Source organism: Mustela lutreola, chromosome 3 (assembly GCF_030435805.1).
Source record: "Mustela lutreola isolate mMusLut2 chromosome 3, mMusLut2.pri, whole genome shotgun sequence".
In the NCBI taxonomy this organism is placed as follows: domain Eukaryota; kingdom Metazoa; phylum Chordata; class Mammalia; order Carnivora; family Mustelidae; genus Mustela; species Mustela lutreola.
Genome location: NC_081292.1, coordinates 95,605,843 through 95,614,927, shown reverse-complemented (window position 1 = coordinate 95,614,927; position 9,085 = coordinate 95,605,843). Strand labels below are relative to the sequence as shown.

At 46.4% G+C, this 9,085-nt stretch overlaps 1 pseudogene; it reads left to right on the top strand.

Moving 5' to 3' along the window:
* The first annotated feature begins 2,115 nt into the window (after window positions 1-2,115).
* Window positions 2,116-8,066, top strand: LOC131827895 (rRNA-processing protein FCF1 homolog; annotated as a pseudogene).
* Window positions 8,067-9,085: the final 1,019 nt, after the last annotated feature.

Sequence of the window (9,085 nt, the reverse complement as noted above, 5' to 3'; positions counted from 1 at the left end):
GTTGGGAGATCACAAGTGATGTTGGAACACAGGAAAATAAATGAGCAAACCAGACAAGCTGCAGGTAATTAAGAACCATTAACCATGAGAGAAGCAGTGACATCACTCAAAATTAAAACCAAGTAGAGTTTTAAAGTTTAGCTACTTTACTAACTAGCTGCAATCAGGGATGGCAAACAAAGACTAATTCAAAGTAACCTGGGAATTAATCATTTAAAACTTACCAATAATCTGAAATTAGTAGCTTTAATGCTATGAAAATTACATGGAATTTGGAAAGATTGAAGTTCTCTAAGCTGCCAAGAAGTAAAACACTCCTTCCCAGATACATGGACTTATAAAATCACTATATACTATCTCCACGAGAAGCAGAATCCCCCAGAACCATCACTCTGTAATGATGAGAAGTACTAAGAGGGCATATGAAATTTATGAGCTCTGCCCTGAAACATGTCCCATTTCATCGAGACAAAAAAAGAAAATAGTTAAGCACTAATCTGCACACTACATAGGGGTTGAAAGACATAGAAAGTTTGTGTGAGCTCACGTATGTGTGTGTTTCCAAGCATTCTTGAAAAACAATGGACAACAGAAATGAATAAATGTCCCTGTATATCCCATAAATATTCCTCAATATTTATCATGCAACTCCAGCTCTGCTCTAAGACCTGGGGACACAGTCATGAAAAGAAAAGACAAGGTCTCTGCTTTTAAGGAGCAGATATTCTAATGCAGAAATGAGAAAATAAATATGTAAACAAACATTATATTAATGAACAGTGATCAAATAGTGATTAATGAATAGTGATCACAGCTAAAAAGAATACAGGACATAGTAAAGGTCTGAGTGACAAATGGGATGTATTTTAACTTGGATGAACCAGGAAATATAGAACAATGAGTTGAATCCAAATGACACAAAGGAGCTAGCCACAGGAAGTGTGGGAAGAGTGTTCCTGCCCAAGGTATCAGCATGTATACAACAATGTCCTTGGAGCTCATCCCTCCAGCCCCTGCTCTCAAATCTCTGACCCAGCTAGGTGGGGACATAATCTAGGACTTGTGTCTTCCAAAACTCATTCTAAATCTTTGTTCAGTGACTAAATTATTCAAGCTTGAGAAATTAAAAACATATGCTAACAAGATCTTCCCACCATCTACAGAGAGATCATCTTAAAAGCATCATGAAATAGTAACACTGAAATTCTAAAAAACTTCTGTTCTAACATTTTAATCAATTTTATATCAAACTCCTTTGTTGAATTTATATACCCATTTGACATATTTATGAAGAGACAAAAAAAAAAAACACCCTACATTCCGTAAATGTATTTATCCATCTAACAAATATTTGAGTACCTAATTACACTCTGTTCCAGCTGATGTCTTCTCTTTATCTCTTTTTTCCCCTCAATTTAACACCAATCATAATCTATGTAGGCTTTTAGTTCGCTTTTCAAAATTAATTTCTTGAGCTATTTAAAGGAATTATCCAGTGCTAGAGTTCTCGACACTGGTCACACATTAGAATCACTTAAGGAACTTTTTTTTAAAGATTTTATTTATTTATTTGACACACAGAGAGATCACAAGTAGGCAGAGAGGGAGGGAATCATGCTCCATGCTGAGCAGAGTGTCCCATGCAGGGCTCGATCCCAGGACCCTGAGACCATGACCTGAGCTGAAGGCAGAAGCTTAACCCTCTGAGCCACTAAGGCAGCCCCTCACCTGAGGAAATTAAAAAGAAAAAGCCCAAAGGGCACCTGGCTCGTTCAGTCACTGGAGCGTGCAGGTCTTGATCTCAGGGTTGTGAGTTCAAGTCTCATGTTGGGTATAGAGATTACTTAAAAAAAAATAAAAGAAAGAAAGAGTCCAAGCCCCAGTTTGTGATTAATTTGTTTAAATGTTTCAAGAAATTTGATGCTAAATGTTGTAAGACTAGTTAAATAACAAAAAGATATATTTACATAATACTTCTTGCTCTCAAATTTTGAACAAAGAACTTACTAATAATCAATAACTTAGTAGGCCAACATTTTATTTAAATAAGTTTTATGGTACTACAAAGAGTGAATTAGAAAATCAAAAGCAAGGAGAAATGGGCATGGTGTGAACATGGGGAAGCAAGAGAAAGCAAGAAAGTATGTGACCAGGAAGCGAATGCTTAGCTCTGAGATCCTTCTCTGAGAGAAGGACAGATTAAAACCTAAAAAGAAAGAAAAGAAGGATCCCATGCACTCAAGGAAAGAGAAGTCCCCCAACATCCCTCCTGCTTTTTCCAATATAAACACACAGCTGGGCCGACTTACCACATCCTGGTTGGTACCGACTTTATCAACTTTTCTATTTAAGCCAAACTTGACCGGTCAATGATGGACGGGCTGTGTGCCAAGTGTACCAGTTGTACAACTGACTGTGTAATGGCTGAAACTGAGAAACCGGGGTGAAAGTATCAAGAGGCTCTAAGGATTGAGAAAGAGCCAATATTCAAACGATTACCACGTACACACAAGAAAAACTATGCAGATGACTGCTCAGTACGGAAGAAATTCAGAGTGTTACACTGTGGCATCAGCTGACCCAGACCCAGAAGATTGCTGGAGTTCCCATCATGGACATCTCTAACCATATAGACGACACTGAGCAAATGCCAGATGATGATGGAGCCCCTCACTCCTATGTCTTAATAGAGTTCCTCAGCTCTTCTTTACCAACTTTTCCTGCTGCCAGTTCATACAAGCAATTCTCCTTACCCAGTTCCTCTGTTCTGAGCTATGGCTAAAGACACTCATTTTTTTATGTTTTGAAACTGATTATCTTGTACCATTTTACTTTTTGTTGCATCTTTTTATAAATCAGATGACCGCTCACAAGACAAAAAAAAAAAAAAAAAAAAAAAAAAAAAAAAAAAAAGGAATGGAAAGGAAAGATCAAAAGGGAGGACAAAAACAGTTCTTTTTTGCCGGGAACCCTTCTTACAAGTGCCAATCAGATAAACTATATCTGATGTTACATCGTCACAACTCCTCTATCATCAGGGAAAGTAGTTCACATAAGAAAATTTCTCTATAAAATGAGTTCCACGCTTACATTCCATATTTGGCTAATTAGAATTTCATTACGATGTCTGTCTCAAACTGATGCAGAAGAGAATGGAATCTTGTCATCAAGACGTGACATCAAACTAAGAACCCACAGGGTAAGCACTCAGCTCCTGTGATACGAAGACAGCTCCTGGGGATGGGCGGCCCTGGGCAACAGTGGCTGACATGCGGGCCTGTGGCTATCTGCTGTCTGTCACTCTTCCCTCTTCCTCCTCTGTCAGCTGCTATCTCCAGCCACCGCCAACAAAGTCCACCTCAAACAGCCATCACTTCCCTCTGGTCCCATTTACCGTAGCTAAGCTCCAGGCCAGGCATCCAGATCACCAGCCCTGTGGGAACTTCTTCTAAGGTAAGAGGTGGCCCTATTGGTGAAATGCAGGTGCCAAGGCATGCGGACATTGTGCCATCTTCTGCGCTATTCTTAATGTTTTGATTGTCCCACTTCCCTCAGTTCCCACCTGTGGCCTCTGGAAAGGAACATATTACAGTAGGATTTCCAAGGACTGATGAGTGGGGGGTCAGGAGATATGGCCTGTGATTGGCCCCAACTAGCTGTGTGGCTTTAAAGGAAGTCATCACACCTCAGGCCTCAGTTTCCTTATCTGCATGCCAGGATGGACTGGAGTCTTTTCAGAGGAGCCGGCAAAGATCACATAGATAAGCACCACCTCATTATACTAAAAAGCAAACAGAAGGCCGGAGGCGAGTGATTTGCCCCAAGTCAGACATAAGCAGGCAGAGAGCAGAGCCGAGGATGGGACCCACATATGCAGGTCACAGCTAATCAGCCAGCACAGTACAAACAGATCTGAGCAGCTGCTCATTCTTCCCCTTTTCCGTTTTGTCCATCAGAATGCATGCTCCCTGCAAACAAGGACACACAGGACCTGCTGCCTGTCTCAAAATTCAAAGTTCACCCAATTAGAACAGGGAGGAGCCTCAAGGACTTACCCCCCCACCCCCACACATGGTTCTTTTACCTATGGAACATGAGGGTACATACATTCACCATCCAGAGGGCTCCTGCCTTCACTTCTCATGGAAAAGGTCTTCATGTGCCTACCCGGGGTGCCAACGAAGCCACAGGTTCCAGAGAGGAACTGACACAGAGAAGTTCGAAGGAGGCAGACTGGCTCAGCACAGAAACAAACTGTCTACCAAGGAAAACTACCCCATGGGGGACTGATTCTCTTTGAAATACGTTCGAGTGCGTGGGAAAATGGTTTTTCAAGAGCTGGTGGACTGACCAGTCACCTGGTACATACAAGATCACATCCGCATTCTGACAAGAGTGGCTTGCCTGCAGTGTAGACCAGGGGCCAGGAAGACAAGGAAGGCACATGGAGACTGGGTGAGAAGCGTCTACGGTGTGATGGCAAGGGCGCACTGCAAAGGTACGAGAAGAGATGGAAAGATGTATATGGACTCAAGAGGTTTAGGAAGCGAAATCCACAGGACTTGGTGTGACAGACTAGATTTTGGAAAGGTGACAGAGTAGGAGTTGACTTCTGGTTTCCCGACTCCAGGCTAAACGGATGAAGTGTTTACTGAGAGAGGTAATAGAATAAGAAAGGTGGTTTTCAGTGGAGGAGGTGCTCATGAATTCCGTCTTGAACCTGATGAGTCTGAGGGGCCACAGACACATCCGAGAAGAAAGGTCAGCAAGTCCGATACACAGAACTGGTGCTCAGGAGGCGTGTGGGCCAGAGACAGGAATCTGCCTTACCTGCTGATAGGTGGTCATGAAGCTGCACAAAAGGTCATCTAGGGAAAGAAAGGAACACGGGGCTGAGCCCATAATTAGCATTCAGTGGCTACCAGGAGCATGACTTTGCACAGGAGATACATCAGAGAGGTAGAAGAAAGACAGGAAGCAATGCAGAGCATTTGGTCTACTGCGATGTCGAGTAAGGAGACAGAGAAAGGTCGGGTGCGCTGACTTAGAAACAGTTTTGGTAAGAACTCTTCAGTGGAATGACAGGGCCTGAAGGGTGGAAGGTGGGAAAGTCAAGTCAACCCCTGAGCACTGGCTGTGATGCACGACAGTGACAGGGCAATACCTAGAGGTGGGGCAGTCAAGTGGGAGAGAATCAAACAGGAGCACATGATGGGAAGGAGTGCAGGGGAGAGGATCCTCGCAGGCTCCTGGAAGGGCGGGAGGGCATGGATTCTGTGCCAGAGTGGAGACTGAACCCGAGGAGGAAGGAGAGCCCCTCCCCGTACCAGGCGAGAAGGAGAAGGGGACAAATACAAGAATGGGATCATGATCAGCAGGATGGAGGAGGTCCCGTGGGATGGCTGCTAATTTTTCTGTACAACTGGAGATGAAGTCATATGTTGAGATGGAAGAGGAAGGCTACATGTGATGTCAATAGCACACCCATGTAAATGGTCTAATTTATCTGTTATGCCACTTTCTCCCCCTACTACCAATACCTTATGTCCTGCTCATCTATTAGTTGGCTGTCAACCCAAAGGATTTTCGTATTTCTAAGCCGACAAAGTATGATGTTGCCAGTGCCTCTGCCCCCAGGTGACCCTTCCCCATCTGCCATTCCTGCACTTTGATCACCTACCTCTTTTACATACCTTTCCCCTTCTATTTCTCATTAGATCTCATAAACATGACTTTTTAAGTAGTCTCTTGCCACCAGTCAGCTCGAACTCAACAGATATGACCATGCAACTTCCTGCTGTAAACCTGACTGCAGCTCTACCATGAAGACTGCATCAACGTGGACCCCTCAATGTATGCAGTGTCCAAGGTGCAACCCGCAGCCCCACCCCATCTCCCTTTCTACCATCCCAGTCTCATTCCAAAATGTGCCAAACAAGACACCTATGTAGAAATACAACCCCGACAGCAAGCTCTTCACTCATTTCTGCCTCGGAACTGTAACTTAACATCTCTCTGACGGAAACACAAATTGCATATAACCTTTATCTCCAGCTCCCACATAGAAGATCAATACCACTTTACACAGAACAGCTGTTCCATGTATTTTCCTTCTATGTATGAAGGGGTCACGTTCATTAACACTACAAATTGTACATTATATTCAGAAATGTCAGAGCCTTGAAAGAATATGGAATTGCTGGCATTCTAGCCACTTTCCCAGTTTGTTCTCTTCCTACCTCTAAGTCCTACTTTAGAACTGCTATTTTGAGATTTCTATTTTCCAAAGCTGCTTTGACCAAAGGCATTCTGTCAGCTCAGAGTGAGAAAGATGGTGGGGCGAGGAAGTGCGAGAAAATGCTAGTGTAAGGCCCAAAGAAAGCCTGACGAAGTCCAAAGACAGACAAGCTAAAGAGACTTCCGTGCTTTGACATTCTTTAAGTCTGTGTATGTGCCTTTTCTTCTTCCAATGACCTCTCTCCTCATCACGTGTCCTTCATTAACAAAAGGTTTCTGGATCAGAGAATTCACTCTGTGCTCTCCTTCAGACACTCCATTCAATTTACACCTTTTATTACAGTGGCTTAACATCACCATACAAGAACAAGAGTACAATATACCTTCGTCTAGACATCCCTACATATTAAAAATGATATGGCCGCACCGCAGAGGATCCAGACATAAGCACTTTTAAAGCCAGAGTTTGGGAGATGTGATCTGAATGCAAGTATCAAAAAGGAACTAGCTGGTTAACCCAAAAAAGAAAAAAACATATTGTGACTTGAAGCCATAAAAAAGTAAGAAATTCAAACTCTTTTCAGAATTTTAGGTACCTACAGAGCCAAAACTTTTTAACACTGAAACCAGCTACTAAATCCCAATCCTTAGAAATTAAACATATACGTTTTGATAGTTTAAGTACAGACCCAGAGGGATACAGAAAACAGATAAAGCTCCTCCTGGCTCTTATTCAAACCTTGGGACATTTTCAAGGCTATGTCTGATGAACCTTTCCTGTCAGTAAAGTCTTTTCAGTTTAAATTTCTATTCTGTAAGTTTATGTCCTACAGTTATCTGCTGCCAGCTTCAGGCTGACCTCACCAAGAGAAGTAGGGCAACTTTAGAAAAGGAGCTTGGTATGCTTTGTAGTACTGGACCAGAACCAGTAAGGACAGTACAGTCTTTCAGATTTCTCATTCCGGGAGCTTAAGACGAAAGTCAGGCATAAACGTTAGGTTAGGTGCCTTTTTGACCCGATTCCTGGTAAGTACGTGTGTTCAGAGATGTGTTCAACGCACAGTCGCTGAGCTTCTAGGCACAAGGCACTGGGAGGCTTCTGTCAGGCCGGGGGAGCGGCGGTCTGACTGTGCCGCACGGTACCAGAGGCGGGTCCTACGGGTCCAGGGCTTTTACGTTTAGCTCAAAACCACTTGCCCTGAACTTTCAGGCCTTTTCATTCAATGTGCACGATTTCACAGGAGTGCTTTCTCCAGGCTGCACCTAGCCCACCCGAGGCCAAGAGACTCACTGCGAAGTGCAGTGAGGTCCCCGCCGAGGACCCGTCCGGGGCGGGGACAGCCCAGGAAGCCCGCAGGAGAAGCCCGAGGAGAGGACCGGGAGGGCCAAGGAGGGCAGGCCACCCACGGCCCGGCTCCGGGGAGCAGAGCCCAGGCGTGCACCTTCATGAACTCGTCCTTGTCGAAGCAGAGCGTGTCCGGCCCCTTGGGCAGGTTCATCTTACTTCTCTCCATCCCGCCGGCCGCCGCCTCTCAGCACCAACACTCGAGCTAGGAGGAAAGGTAGGAGGCTGCGCTCCCAGACGGTACCGGTGAAGCCATGGCGTTTCCACCTCACAGAAGGCACCGCTTGCTCCAACATGGCAGCGCCCCCGCCGGGCCAATGAAAGAGGACGCCGCAGGCTCGCCTCCGCCGGCCTCCGCCAAGAGAGGCGCGCGGGCCGCTGCGGTCGAGCCAGCAGGTGGTCCTGCCCCCGAGCGGCGGAGGGCGACACTACAACCTCGCCTACGTTTCTGCAGGGCAGCCCCGCCGCTGTTGGTGCCGGGTGAGCGGGAGAAGGGAGGGCGGGGAGGGTCAGGGGCGCTCCCTCCCCACCTCACCCTTTCCCTCGGAAAATCGGCCTGCGAACCTCTTCCAGGACCTTCTCCCGAGATTGTCCCGTGGGAAGCATAGCCGTGGCGGGATGCTGGCCCTTTACTTCTGCGGCCGGTTGTCCAGAGAGGGGGGCGCGTCCTGGTGTCAGGCCTCTGGTCCCGGGCGCCGCCGCTGCAGCCACCTGGGCGGGGAGGCCTCTGTGGGAACCCGGCTTCCGCCCTTAGCCCCGGGACCCACCCGCGAGTGTGGCTTCTCCCCCGCTGAGTTTGGCTCCAGCGATCTCTAGGGAGGAAGGTGGTCAGCTGGCAGCCTCGGGTCGTCTGGGCAGCTCCCAGCTCCACTTCAGCTCAGCTGCAGAGCGGCCACAAGTTTGGGTTCTCAGAGCTCTTAAAGAATCACTTCGCTACCAGCCGGCCGACAAAACGCAGCCGATAAGTAGATGTGCGAGCATGTTTATGTCCAGTCCGCTCTAGACTAATGGGCGGAATCCTGTGTTTGTGGCTAGCGTTGGTTCGATCGCCACACCGCCCCCAATTTCCGAGGCCCTCTCCTCCTCCTGCCATCCACACCACTTTTATTTTGAGATTTTTCTTTCCTCTTCCCTTGCTCTTTCTCCCACTGTCCTCCTTTTTAGTGGGAATGTCATGGTCAAATGATGATTAATTTCTCTTTTTTTTCTCCGTGAGACTCTGACAGCTCAAACCACAGATCTCACCCGTGCCCTTCAGGCTGCAGCTTTGCTGTAATAGCCCAGGACTGGGCTGCCCCTCCCAATGCTGTGATCTCCCAGAGATAGCAGGAGCAGTCCTTAGAAAGGGATGGGACACAGCAAGACAATGGCTTACTGTGAGTCTTGCATTCGAGTCACTCCAAACGGGAAACTGGTCACTTTTTTTTTTTAAACGTGAGTACAGGGACGCCTGGGTGGCTCACTTGGTTAAGCAGCTGCCTTCGGCTCAGGTCATGATAACAG